The sequence below is a fragment of the Nannospalax galili genome, unplaced genomic scaffold (genome assembly GCF_000622305.1).
Source record: "Nannospalax galili isolate Female #2095 unplaced genomic scaffold, S.galili_v1.0 scaffold63, whole genome shotgun sequence".
NCBI lineage: Eukaryota > Metazoa > Chordata > Mammalia > Rodentia > Spalacidae > Nannospalax > Nannospalax galili.
Genome location: NW_008355272.1, coordinates 10,394,649 through 10,408,123, shown reverse-complemented (window position 1 = coordinate 10,408,123; position 13,475 = coordinate 10,394,649).

Sequence of the window (13,475 nt, the reverse complement as noted above, 5' to 3'; positions counted from 1 at the left end):
ACCCCCCCCAGGGTTTATTAAGTACAACAGTCTCACTTTACACTGAGGTACTCCTTCTCTACCAGACCCCTTCCTCCCTCCCCTTCACAGCTGGAAAGTGATGGATATGAGTCAGAGGGCCCCTCCCCACTATTGCTTCAGAGATCCCTTTACCCAGTGTCACTGCATTTTAATGGGAAAAGGAATAGTCATTTCATTTTCTGGAAAAGTATGGTTGAGTTGGCCTAAAACAGTTTACGGATTTTCCTGCACTTCAACCTTTTCTGTGGTTTTGATGGTCACCAATGGCTCAGATGACACACAGCAGTTGCACATTTATCATTTCCACATGTGCTAGGTCGTAATGGATGGGAAGTTTGCATAGTTGAACTGGTGCCTGAGCTTTGATTGCCCATTTCCAAAAACAGCTTGAGCAAATCACGTCTACTGGGGGATCCCTTTTCTTTTAGCAGAGGAGCATGAAAGGAAAAATTATGCTTTCAGGTAAGGTGATGTGCCAGCCTCTACTTGCTCCACTGATGAAAAATAAGGAAGGGTATGTGATAGTCCCGTGGGAGCTGTGCTCTGTATTTGTGTGAGGGTCCCCAGCGTGTCTGGTTTGAGAGTACTATACAAAAAGGATTTGGGGGTAGCCCTAATAATTCACATCTTGACATGTCCCGGGGCCATATACATGGGATAAACCCCATGAAGAAAGATAAATTTTGAATCATCTCCTGTGTGTGTGCACCTCTCTCTCTCTCTCTCTCTCTCTCTCTCTCTCTCTCTCTCTCAGTGTATACATGTTTTTAATTTCCCTGATGTCAAAAACCTTCTTAGGTTCCACTGGACCATCTGTTGCTGTCATTTCAGCTTAGAGTAGAGTGGAAAGAAAAAGCCAAACAGCCTGGTTCTCTTGATGCCCTCGTCTTTTACCTTGAATTTCCCTGGTCTATGAACTACGGACTTGAGCTGCCTTGTAAGAACTAGACAAGACTGTGCATGAGAGCTCATTGCTGGGCCCCATGTCACATTAATAGTGGGCACAGAGAAAGCCATTTATTTTGATTTTTGAAAAGTTGGATTTTCTGATAATTTTTACTAGTAATAAATCAGAGGCAGTTGACAGATAAGAGAGCTAGCAAGCAAGGAGAAACTGAAAACAACTGGGAAGCTTACTTAGGTAGGGGAATTCTAGTTTGTCTATGGAGGGGAACTAGAGGGTCAAGAGACAGGAGAGCAAGAGCAGGGAGTGGGACATTGCTTTGGAGGCCTCCCAATGTCCTTTAATTCAAACTTCTCAGTATGTCAGGGGCCATATGTTGGGTTATCAGAGCCAAAGTGGTTGTGGGGGGGCGAGGGGATAGAGGCCCAGAAAGTAAAGAAACTATGGACAGAGCCTAATGCTGAGGGACTTGGGGCAGGTATAGAGCTGGAGTGGCCCAGAAGTGGGGTTGGGGGAAGGGAGGGGACACATCACAGACCTCTGAAGGGGCCAGGCACAGCTACAGTTGAAAAGTGTTTGCAGAGACAAGAAAAGTGAGAAAGCCTAGCTTGAGGTGAAGGTGTGGGTGAAAGGTGGTATATTTGGACAGACTTAAAAGAACCATTTTGATGTTTTGATGTATTTTTATTTTATGTATGAGTGTTAGTGTGCATGTATATAAATGCACCACATGTGTGCAATGCCTGTGGAGGTCAGAAGAGGGCATCAGAGCCCTTAGAACTGGAATTACAAATAGCTATTAGCTTCCATGTAGGTACTGGGACTCAAACCCAGGTTGTCTGCAAGAGCAGTCAATGCTCTTAACTGCTGAGGTATCTCTCCAGTCCCCAGGACAGGTATATTTAGTTTTTGAAATTTTTATTACATTTTATTTATTTAGTGTGTGCACAGTGTGCCTGTGCCTGCATATCAGAGTGCCTGTGTGGAGGTCAGAGCACAACTTGTTGGAGTTGACTCTCTCTTTCTACCATGTGGGTCTCAGGGAGGGAACTCAGATCATCAGCCTTGGGGACAAGCACCTATGCAACATTTTTAGTGAGCTAACCCCTGGGAGCACGTTATGTCAGGTATTGCATCAGCCCTTCCCAAGCAGCATTACCTCAACTGATCTTAACAACAGATAGAAAGTAAAGAAACTGTTATTACCTTATTTGACTGGTGAGGAAACTGAGGTCCAGAGATATGCTGGCTACTAAGTGGCAATATTGGGACTGAAATGGGGGTTTCTGGCAGGGCTTGAGATATGGCTCAGGATCAGAGCCCTTGCCTACCATGCCCAAAGCTATGAGTGCCATCTCCAGGACTGACTGCAAACAATAGCTACAACAAAGTAATCCAGTGGGCATTGTTATTGGCTAGTGGTCTGACTCCTCAGAGAGTGGGAATTCTTTCCCCACCCCCCAATAAAAGAAAAGGAAGAAAAGGAAGGAAGGGAGGAAGGGAGGAAAGGAGGAAGAAAGGAAATAAATGAAGTAATAAAAGCTGAGTAAATCCAGTTCTAAAGGTCCTTCAGAGATGACCTGATGTTAATACAAAACTTAAATCACATATTTATTAGCCAGTTTGGATCTTTTGTAGTGTGTGGTGACTAGATGTCCCTGGAGGGGATCCTGAATTTGGCAGGTCTAAAGATCTCAGTTCCTGGGAGCAGGACCTCACTGGGAGCAGGCTGGGGAGAGGCTGGACACTGGGGCTCATATCACTGCTCTTAGTTGTCGTGATGTGGCTCAGAGAGCGTCCATTCATCAGAAAGGAAGGAAAACAGATGGGAGTGTCTGACAGTCTACTTGGCTGTGAAGGTTGTCAATGGTTTCCCCGCTAAGCAGGGCAGGAACCTGTTGATCTTTTTGTCTAGTGCCTAGAGCTCCATAAGCTTGAAAGGAGGAAGCAATTTCTGTTAGGTGATGGAAAAGGCACTTGTTGACTCTGCATCTGTAGAAAGGATTGCTGGGAGAACTTTTCTGCAACTAGGTGTTACAGGCTTGCTGTACTTTGGGCAGCCTGACTCCTTTGAAGGGCCAAGTTCTCCTAAAGACCTAAGTGTCCATGTACCCCGCCCTCTCTTGTGATGTCTTGCTGCACTGTGGTATGGGTACTTCAGCCAGTTCTTGCTCAACCACTAGTAGACTTCTATACTAGACAGAGGTTGTCACATCATGAAGCTGGGCTGGAGATGACTGGCTCCCAACTCTCTCTAAGTGTCTGGTTGGGGACTGGTCAGATGGGGTGAATGACCAAGTTGCCAGAACTTGGAGTGGGCAGAGGGACAGTGGGTAACGAGGTGTTGTCTTTCTGACCTTTAAAACCCTAGTCTGGTGACTGCCTTACTGGCCTTCACTAGCTCCTGGGTTCACTAATATGGTTTGTAGCTTAACCATGGGAAGTTCTAGCAGACAACCATAGAAAATGACTGTGCTTTGTGGTAGAGAAAAAAATTCATGACAAAAATTGAAGCACTTGGCCAGGGTTACCTGACTTTTAAATAAGTCAGGGCAGGTGGCACAATTGTAGCTTAGTGACTGTCGGTAGCAGCTAAAGGTCTGGGACCTTAGAATAAAGCTTATCAGGACATGATAGCAGAGGTTTTTGAAATGCTCTGCATACCTGTAATCCCAGCAATCTGGAGGCTGAGACAAGGGAATTACAAGGTTGAGACCACCTAGGGTTAAGTCCTTGTCTTAAGCAAGGCCATCTAGATGTTCCATCCTAGGTTATGGGTTTACCTTGCCCAAAGTTAGTCATCAGCAAGTTTGGATGACGATGGGATGCAAAACCTTGTGAATCCAAAGGCCACTGTCTCTTAATATCTAGGCATGTCCCCATCCTTGCTGTTCTTCCTGTCTTTCCTTCCTGATCTATGTTCTGGCCTTGAGAACCCTCTCACATTAAACCTACAGCAATCAATCATTCAGTATCCCTAAGCTGTGGCCTCATTTTCCCAAGAGGAACTTACTTCAACCAGTGCCCACTGGTTGTCAGAACATATAGACCTTCCTGTGTATCTTTGCTCCTTCAAGACAGGACAGCCAACAGGTCATCCGAAACTGAGGTTTTGGGTGTTGAGGATGGGCAGCATGAGGTTGAGCTCTTGCCTAGGACACGGCTATGTGTGTGTGGCCAGGAGGGGGGGCCTCTCTTGTCTCATGCCCTCAACAGCTTGGCTTGCTGAAATTAGGATAAATGTGTTGCTCTTGGAAACCAAGTCTCTAACCACGAATGGCAAATTCCATTAACAGAGAGAAATCTGTGCTTGTTTCTTCATTGCCTTTGCTGAAACAAACCCTCATCAGTCCCTGAATATTTCATTCAGTGGTACTTAAGAAGTTAGTTTTGAGGAGTCTTCACCATTGTGTAGAACTTCTCACAGTACAGGCTTCTGCCCAGATGTACTCCCTGTTAGACTGGTTTGTAGCAGACTGTTTGGGGTGTGGTATGTAGATGGGAGAGCTGTAAAAGGGTCAGACAGTGTGTTATAATGGTTGGTTGTTCATTTTGACCTTTATGTTTTCTTTCAAGTGATTTGTGTAATACATGTGTTTTACTCACATTTGGACTATCTTAGCCAAAAGCTTTAGGACTGGGAATGTAGCTCAGTTTTTAGAGTGCTTGCCTCGAAGGCACAAAGCCCTGGGCTCAATCCCCAGGTATGCATAAACCAGGAGTGGTAGCCTATACCTGTATCCCAGCAATTCAGAGGTAGAGGCAGGCTGATCAAAAGTTCAAGGTCATTCATACCTCCATAGCAAGATTGGGGCCAGCCTGGAATATGTGAGACCCTGTCTCAAAACAAACATGAGTATGTGCTTTTAATCATAGTTAAACATGATTATTGGCAGACCATCTTTTTTATCTCTTGCTTCCTTTTATATTAAATGACATCTCTTCCATCCTTGCCCCAAGTTAATTCTTCTCTATTTTGAAATTTAATAACCATGTTTCTCTTAAGTGCTAACTTAGAAATTTTAATATGCATATTTAACTAATTTATTCTCAGATTAGTCAAATTTTAACTTTCTTAGGAATAATTTAAGGGCTTTCAAATGCTTTCACATCTACTACTTCTTTCCCAACTTATATACTATGATGGTTCACAGTATGAATTTGACAGGATTTAGAATCACCTAGGAGACACACCTCTGGGCAGGTCTATAAGGGAGTTTCCAGAGAGGATTAACTAGGGGAAAAAGGTGTACCTTGAATTTGTGTGGCATCATCCTGCAGACTAGGATCCTAGACTGACTAGGAAGGAGAAAGCAAGCCAATCATAGACATCTATCTCTCTCTGCTTGCTGACTATGGGTGCAATGTCACCACCTCCCTCACTCTGGCCACCATAGCTCTGCTCCTGCAGCCATGTCCTCCCCTTCAAGATGGACTGCATCCTCAACTGTGAAGCAAAATAAACCCTTCCTTCCTTAAGTTGTTTTTATTAGGTGTTTTGTCACAGCAATGGGGAAAAATAATGAATACACATGTGATTATATAACAGTTTAGCTCTGTTTTGATTTTTTCACTCCTTAAGGCAAATGTTTTATATTGTATGGTCAGCATTGACATAGATTTTATCTATATATTTTGTGATTTGAACGAGAATGTTCCTCACAGGCTCCAAGTATTTGAACATTTTGACCCAGCTTGTGGTGCTGTTTTGGGAGTTCTTAGAAAGTGTAACCTTGCTGGAGGAAGCATGTCACTGGGGGTGGACTTAGAGAGTTCTTAATCCTTGCCGGATTTCCAGTCACTCTCTGCTTCCTATGGCTGCCTGGAGATGTGAATCTCTGCATTCTGCTCCTGCTCTACCCACCTCTTGCCACCATGCCTCCCTGCCATGATGAATTCTAATTCCCCATAAACTCAAATAAACAAATGAATTCTTCCTTTTGTAAGTCCCCTTGGTTGTGGTGTTTTATCACAGCAACAGAGAAGTAACTAAGACAACATTTATTATCATTTTTCACACATATCTTCTTTTTAAAAATATTTATTTCATTTTTAATCATGTGTGTGTGTGTCTGTATGTGGGTGTGTGTATTTGAGTGCAGGAGGCTGCCAAAGCCAGAGGCATTGGATCTTCCTGGCGCTGGAGTTACAGGTAGTTACAACCCACTTAATGTGTATACTGGGAAAAACCTGGTCCTCTGCAAGAGCAGTGTCCTGGATAGCCTTAGTGTCAACTTGATCATCTGGGTAGAGGGAGTCTCAACTGGGAAATTGCCTCCATTGGACTGGCCTGTGGCCATATCTGTGGGGCATCTTCTTGATTCCTGAGTGATGTGGGCAGGCCCAGCCCACTGTGGGCGGTGCCACCCCTGGGTAAGTGGGCCTGTGTTGTATAAGAAAGCAGGCTGAGCAGGGGCCAGGAGAGCAAGCCAGTAAGCAGCGTTCCTCCATGGCCTGTGCTTCAGCTCCTTCCTCCAGGTTCTTGCCCTGAGTTCCTACCTTGGTCTCCCTCAGTGATGAACTGTAACTGGGACATATAAGACAAATAAACCCTTTCCTCCCCAAGTTGGTAGTGGTCAGAGTGTTTTGTCACAGTGATAGAGAATCAAGAACAAGCAGCAAGTGCTCTTACTGATGGCTCTTACTGAGCCATCTCCCTAACTCCCCATCTCTTCTTGATCAACTTTTTCTTCCTGGGGTCAATTTCCTATATGATGATATGCACAAGAAATATTTTGGGGGGTAGAATATGCTGGTAGCAAACTGCCTAATGATATGTATCTAAGTGCTTATTTCACCCTCAGTCTTGGAAATTGCTTTTGCTAGATGGAGAAGGAATGGTAATTTCCAATAACACATTAAAGATGGTGTTCCACTGTCTCCTGCCTTCCATAGTTGCTGCTGAGATGGCAGCTGTCCATCTAATTACTGGTTGTGTGGAAGGCTCTGTCTTTTTTTCCTGGATGCTTTCAGGGTCATGTTTTTTGTTTATTATTATTGTGTTTATTATTTTCCTGGGGGATTAGTTGTGATTACAGAATCTAATATAAGTATCTTTCACTAATTCATTCACTATGTCTTCAGATTTTGGCTCTAATTTTTTTTCTCCTTCTGGAACTTAATTGTACTGTTAGTGCACCTTGCACCTAGTTACTCAACTCCTGATTTCTCTTTGTTGTTGTTGCCTGCCTTAGTGGGCTAGCTACTTGAGGACTCTCCGTTGGGGGCAGGGGGAGAGTAGGCACAAAATCAATGGCGCAGATTTTGGGAGACTCACTCAGCAGTTAGCAAGCAAGCTTGCTTTTTTGTGCCGTTAGGGCTTTCTTTTATACCCCCTGCCCGATCCTCATTGGTTCATTTGGCTATGTGTCTCCTCTTCATTGGTGTGGCACGCTGTCTTCTGTTTGTGTTATTTGATGTTGTGCTTTATGGCAGATTTTAGGTTAGCCTGAATAACGGAAGTATTTATTGGCCCATTTCCCCACATCTCTTAACTTGGTTTCTAAACCAGCTGTGTGTCTTTCTGTGCTACATTCTGGGTCAGTTTCTCAGCTGTTTAAGATGACAGCCCTTTTTAGAAATGTTGCTTTCTTTCCCCTCTCAAATCTTATTGGATAATTTGAAAAATCTTGGTCTTTGAGACACTTGATTTAAATGTTTACAAAGTATGTTTAGTATCATTATCTTCTGTGCTGCATAGTTTCAATGTGTATAGTCTCTATGAGTCTCATCTCATAGTGTTTGCATCTCTTTCTTGGCAGTTTGTTCTATCATATGCTCAGAGACTTTTTTTTTTAATTCAATCTTTTTTTCTTTCTCTTTTTTTGAGATCAGGTCTCACTATTTAGTCTTGGCTGAGCTGGAACTTGCTATATAGACCAGACTGGCCTTGAATTCAGAGATCCCTCTGCCTCTGCCTCCTAAGTTCTGGAATTAAAGGTGTGTGCCACCACACCTTCTACTCAGTTTTTTTGAATCAGTTCTGAATAAACTCAAGGCTGATATCCTTCTCCTTAGTCCAAATACATGTGGCTGAATATTGAAGAAAGTCAAAATTGGATTTCACCTGTTTTCAGTGACTATATGAAAACTATTCTCTTGAAGGCTTTTCACCTTCTTTTTCATACTTTCCAAACACTAAATGTTTAGTATTTTAGAAGAATGTACATCTTATTCTTCTGTTGACATGTTCATTAGTTTAACACTCTAATACCATCCAGATCAAGATAGGCTGTTTCCAATATTAGTTCATAAATTCACTACAATTGAAAGCTGTCAGGTGAATTTCATTGGCTTCTTTGGAAGGAGGGGTTAGAATATTTCAGCTTGTCTCTCACCCTGCACATCCAGCTGGCAGCAAGTTCTGTCATGTGCATTACCAAAATCTGGCTCCCATGTGTCATCTCTCTTGCCATCTTTACTGCTATCCCTATCTAAGCTGTTCTCATTGCCTGCTTGAACTCTTTGACATGCATCTGGCTTACTTCCCTACCACAATATGTTCTGGACGAAGTGCTAAAAACACACACCAACTTCTATCTTTCCATCTCATGCAAATTTTACAAGTTGATGTCAAAAGCTGAGAATATATCAGCAAAGGACTTGTAGACATTTTTCCAAAGATGTACTCACGAGCACATGAAAAGATGCTCAATATCACTAATTATTGGGAAACTGCAAATAAAAACCACAATGAGATTTCACCTCAGTCATTGGGATGGCTATCATCAAACAGCAACAAAAAAGAAAGTAACAAATGTTGCTGAGGATGCAGAGAAATTGGATTCCTTGTTCTTTGTTGATAGGATTGTAAAGTGTTGTAGCATGGAAAATGGTATGGAGATGGCAGAGGCTGTAGATCAGTAGTAGAGTTCTTGCCTAGCATGGCTGAGACCCTTGGTTCAATTCCCACTACTACCACCAAAAAAGAAAGAAAGAAAGGAAGGAAGGAAAGAAGGAAGGAAGGAAGAAAATAGTATGGTGGTTCTGGAAAAAAAAAGCATAAGTTACAATATATGGTCCACTAATTCTACTTTTGGATGTATAGCCCAAAGAATTGCAAGCAGGAACTTGTACAGATATTTGTATATCTAAGTTCACAGCAAGCATTATTCACAGTATCTAAGAGGTAGAAGCAACTGGTATCCATTGACAGATGAACAGACAGACAAAACATTCTCAACAATGGACTATTATTCCTCCTTGAAAGAAGTTCTGACACATGCTACAACAAGAATGAATTTTGAAGATTATACTCATTGACTCTGCTTCAAAGGAAAACATTGTGTGATTTCACTCAGATGACGGACGTGTACATCATCTGTTCAGAGGGTAATGGCTGCCAGGGGCTGGAGAAAAGTGCTAGAGTCTCAGAATGTGCATGTCTGAGGGGATGGAGTCATGGAGGTGGCTGGTGGTGATGGTGGCACAGCAGTGTGAGTGTACTTAATGTCATATGACTGTATGCTCAAAAATGGTCAAATGGTAAATTTTGTGTGCATTTTACCACAATAAAACAATCTGAAATAACTGTGGATATGTGTTGTGCTTTCCATATAAAACCTGTTCAAGGCAGAGGTCAGATACCCAGGATTTTGTTTAGTTTTGTTCTTGAGACAGGGTCTCACTTTGCAGCCCTGGCTGGCCTTAAATTCACTATGTAGCCTAGGCTGGCTTCGAACTCACAGAGTCACCTGAATCTGCCTTCTGAGTGCTGGGATTAAAGGTGTGTACCACCACACCTAGCAATATTTAGTATTTTTAAAACTTTCATTTATTGTGGTAAAGTATACATAACATAAAATTTATAATTTTAAATATATTTAAGTGCATAGGTCAATTCAAATGAACTATGGTCACCATCAATTTTCAGGGCCTTCTCATGATTCTGAACAGAAACTCTGTGCTCTTCTAAGTTTCTTGGAACTTCTCTTTCATTGTATTCATGAACTTGCCTATTTTAGGTACCTCGGGTAAGTGGAATCTGAGTATCTTTCTCCTTCTGGGCCTGGCTTACCTCTGTTAGTGTAATGCCTTCAAGTTCTGTCCATGTCTCTGTTAAATTCCCTTTCTTTGAAAGCTGAATATTATCCCATGATATGTACATCCACATTTGTTTATCTATTCTTCTGTCAGTGGACATTGGACTTGCTTCTATCTTTTGACTCTTGTGAATAACACTGCTATAAACATGGTTTTGAAATGCAGTGTTATTTTGAACTCAGGCTGTCCTGAGTGCTATCTGACTTTTGCAGTGTGTGGTTGATTCAATATAAATTAGTAGGTAAGTGAGTCAGTGAGGGCTTTGTTGGAAATATCAAGATCTGGGTTTGAGTTTTAGCCCCATTACTAATTAACTTTTGAAACTCTGTTTTCACATCTGAAAAATGGGGTCAGTGCTTTGTGCTTTATTGACTTTGTGGAATTGATGTACGTTTCAAACAAGCTAAGGTGTATAATGCTCTTTGGAAATGGGAAAACTCTGCAAGTGTGAGGTTTGAAAGAGTACATTTTGACATGAACACATCACTATTTTTTCTAACTTCCCCACTTTAGAAATGTTGTTTATCCACAAGCTGCAAAATATTACATTTCTTTGTTATTTCTTCACTTGATGTAAATATTAGCATTCCACATTTACTTCTTCATTTCTTTTTCAGTCTTATTTTAGATAAACGAGTCTAGCACTCTTGTTAAAAGGCAGTTATCACGATGTATCTCCAATTGTTGAAAAGCAAATGTGTTTCCCTCAACAGATCAACACATAGGTCTCAGCGAAGCCCACTGAACGCCATCCAGTCTTGAGGGTGGCATTTTGAGGATGAGCCTAAGTACATAAGCAATAGGCAGCAGCCAAGTCCAGAACCTGGCTGCCCAGGTGAGGACCAGATTTCCCTCAGCTCCGCTTATTGCTCTGCATGGAGCTTGACTGAATAATAGAAACCTGTTTTTTCTTCTTTAGAAGTTTTATTGTTTGAAATGGAACAGGTGAACACATAGGGATGTGATTTTTGGATAAAAGCTTGTGAAGTCAGGTAATGGCCATGATATTAGGGATAGGTCTGGGAACTGTCACCTAGTGGTGAATGGGAAAAGCATTTCAGAATGAGAGATTATTTTCCTCTGACTCTTTGGGTCCTGTGTGGTAAGAGCTCTAGTTCTATGCTGGACAGTTGTCCTACCACAGGGTTTTCCCATCGACTTTAGGGCTTCCACACCTGGTCTTAGTGACACTGGGTCATGGCGTCTTCCTAAGTTCTTGGTCAAATTACTTGATCAAGATTTCAAATTGGCAAGATTTCAAGAGTCAGGTATTCTGTTTTGTCCTGTGTATGTGTCAAAGCCCTCTTCCTCAGCAAAGGTTACAGGTGACCTGTTGGGATGGAGTGGCTCAAGGTAAAGGGGTGAAGAAGGTCTCAACTTCCAGTAGCTGTGTCAAGGCGAAGACCTCTTTGGTCCCCAGCCATATGGAGGCAGGTATTGGAGATGTTATTTCTTGCTGTTTGTCCCAAGTGGGTCTCTACATGTATCCCCACATATGACACTTCCATGAATGCTAGTATCTTGTAGTCCAAGTCTATATACTCAAAGTTAAAAAAAATATTTATGTGTGCACATATGCAGAGGCCAGAGGACCCAGGACTGAACTCAGATTGTTAGGCTTTCTCAACAAGTACTTTTCCCCACTGAGCCATCTGGCTGGCCCACCTCACATCCTTTTGAATGATTCAGGGGAAAAATAGCTTTATGTTGCTGTTATTTGCCCAAAAGAAAGAAGCACTGATGCTCAGATATAAGTCTAGAGACTTTCATTTTCAAAGCAAGGAGGTAGGCTAGAGAGATGGCTCAACAGTTAAGAGTACTTGCTGCTCTTTCAGAGGATCAGAATTTGGTTCCTAGCACTCACATCTGGTGGCTCACAACCACTTGTAACTCCAGCTCTAGGAAACCTAAAACCCTTTTCTGTCCTCTGCAGGTACACATGCATGTGTGAGCACACAAAAATGAAAAAGGAATAAATCTTTAAAAGGAATCAGGAGGAGCTGGAGAGATGGCTTAGTAGGTAAGAGCACATGCTGTGTAATGATGATTGAGGTTGCATCCCAGCACTTATGTAAAATGCTAGGTATGGATGTGTCCTCAACTGTAATCCCTGTCCCTTGGGGAACAGACACTGGAAGATCACTGGACCTTGCTGCTCACCAGTCTAGCTCCAGGTTCAATGAGAGACCCTTTCTCAAGGGAATCAGGCAGAGAGTGATAGTGCAGGACACCTAATGGACTCCTCTGGACTCTGCCCACTGGCACAAATGTACTCTTTCTTTCTCTCTCTCTCTCTCTCAAAAATAAATACAAGAAATTAGGAACAGAAAACATTCTTATATCAGAATAACTACTTCAAAGTAGCAAGATTTAGCAATTCCTGGCAAGAAGCAGGCTGAAGTTATAAGGTTATCAAGATGAGAATTAGAAACACTACATTTATATATTAGCTTTAAATTCAAAATGAAGTTTTCCATAAATGTGTTTTGTCTTATTATACTAGTTCATAATAATAGCTAACCATAGGTAACTATTTCCTATTGTGAAAAAGTTTTATATATTGCTTATTTCCTTTAAGAAAACAAACTATGTAGATGTTTGTGTGGATGCCACATAAAGGCATGTGCATATTTTGCCATCTTAGATTGGGGACAAGTGATTTATTCTCAGCTGAGGCATTGACAAGTTTCACGTTGGCCAATATTAAACATGTGATAACAGAGCAACAGGCGGCCTGTCAATTACTAGGGAATAAAACCTCCGCTACCAGCCACCTGCAGACCTTCAGCGTCGCCTCCTCATTCCCTGACAATTTTGCTCATCTGCTCAAAAAATTCTAACATATTCTACATTCTGTTTTCCAACTTAAAAAAAAATTCTTTGCTAAGACTATTTTGGCAATCAGATGCTTTTCAAAAACAACAAAAATATCCAAGCATTTTTTGGCCTTACCTTCTGTTCTCTACTTTTCTCTGGAGAGAGATGCTCTGTGCCCCCATGGTCCCTTTTCCCCATGGCAGGTTCTTCATGGTCTGACCTTGAGCTCCAGGCACCTTCCAGTTTGCTCTCTGACAGTGATGGGTCCTTCTGCTCTGATATTATTTCAAAACAATCTTCTCTAAGGTATGTTTTGTCATCTGTCAATTAATGTTCTGGGACAAGGGGTCCCTAGTTAAGTAAGTTTGGGAAATAAATCCTGAGTTGAGCAAATTCTATTGCTGAAAAATTTCTAAAAGTACTTGATTGCTGATCGAACTCCCAGCGGGACACAGCATGCTGCTTTCTTTTAATCTTCCTGGCATCAGAAAGCCCATTTTGCTATTGTATCCCAAGCATATCTTGTACAGCTAATGTTTCACAAGACCAGGAAAGAGGTAGGGGCGTATGCACAAACCTTAAATGCTTTGATGTGAGGGAACCTCACACGACTGTTCCTTGGTGATCATGACAGCTTTCTTCTGCATTATGTCTTTCTTTTCTCTCTTCCCTCCCTGCCTCCCTCCCTCCC